Source organism: Heloderma suspectum, chromosome 12, assembly GCF_057233095.1.
Source record: "Heloderma suspectum isolate Gila_16-S chromosome 12, 16-S_ref, whole genome shotgun sequence".
NCBI lineage: Eukaryota > Metazoa > Chordata > Lepidosauria > Squamata > Helodermatidae > Heloderma > Heloderma suspectum.
Window position 1 is genome coordinate 25,876,663 of NC_139469.1, and position 1,431 is coordinate 25,878,093.

A 1,431-nucleotide genomic window follows, 5' to 3' on the forward strand; every position below is an offset into this window, starting at 1 on the left:
GTTCCTACCCACCACTGTCACCAGGTAAACCTACCAGGGGGGCATTTACTGATGTAGGAGGGCAGTCTGCTGGGGCTGGGTAAGTGGGCCCTGTGCCCTTCATCTTCACCTTATCATTATTAAAAAGAGGGGCAAAATGAAATTCCTCGAGCCATCCTGAACATTTCACTACCTATGGCTTAAAAAAGATGGGAAAAGTCTTTGCATCCCAACATGGACACTATTGCTGTCCCAAGATCACTTCCAGCTTCATACACACACACACAAACCTTTCCTAAGCTTCTCCTCAAGGTATTTAAACAGCTTCCCAACAAGCAGAAATTCAACCTTTGTGCTTTCCCCCCCCCTAGCATGGAAATCTTGCAGTAGGGAAAACATAGCCTACTGGAATTCTTCCAGTCATAAGGCTGTTAAAAGGAGAGGAATCCTTCCAAGAAGCACGGAGTGGTACTCTTTAGACACACACACACTGTATTTTCAAGGAATGTCCTGAAAATGTTTCACATGTACTCAAAAAAAGGGGGGTAGGGGTGAGGAGGAAGCATGAATGTGAGAAATGGGGATAAACATGTTAGCTGCTGCATAATGTGTGAAGGCGGCCTTCACTTATGTTTTGAAAAGTTCTCTAGTTTTAATATTCTGTTAAAATCCCACCTCATTTATACAGCAGATGTCACAGGGGTCTTTTCCTCCTTTCTTAGCATAGGCAGGAGTGGGCAGAGGGTACATCGGGGTCTACTGATAGATCTCTGGGTGATTTGCAGGACTTCAGCGAAGTTTTCTGACTTGCAGCAGCAAAATGACTTTCCCTACCTAACTTAGGCTGCTGAGATAAAGTAAGTTTGGGGTAACCAAGAGTGGAATTTGGCACTGAAAACAAACCCCTAGGCTCAGAAGGTGTTCAGAGGAACCCTGTCCTTTAATCCTAAGTGTATTTTCTCCCTCCCCCTCTCTTTTAATGTTTAATTTGCAAATGTAACAAAAAGGGGAGAAAAATGCCACAAGAGCGAGAAAAAAGAAGAAAAGTTTTAAAAAAGGAAGAACATGACATGAAACATAGGCATACACAATAATAATCTGTAACCCCATAAATAAAAGAAAGAAAAAAGAGTTGTGGGGGAGGATTTGCCCCTTCTATTTCGAATATATATATATATATATATATATATGTATGTATGTATGTATGTATATGTATGTATATATATATTAATATAGGCAGTCCATATATCTAAACATTACTTAGATGTTTACTTAATTTGAAGTGTATGTCTTTCACACCTGGCAGCTGGATTTTGAGGTTGTAGTAAAGACAAATCCACAGTCGACCCGACCTGTCTGAAGCCTGCCCATCCCTGGCTTAGGAAAGGAGGGCGTGTCTGCCCTTCCCTTGGGCTCAGGTGGTTGTAAATCAGCCACTTGCCTTTTGCACCT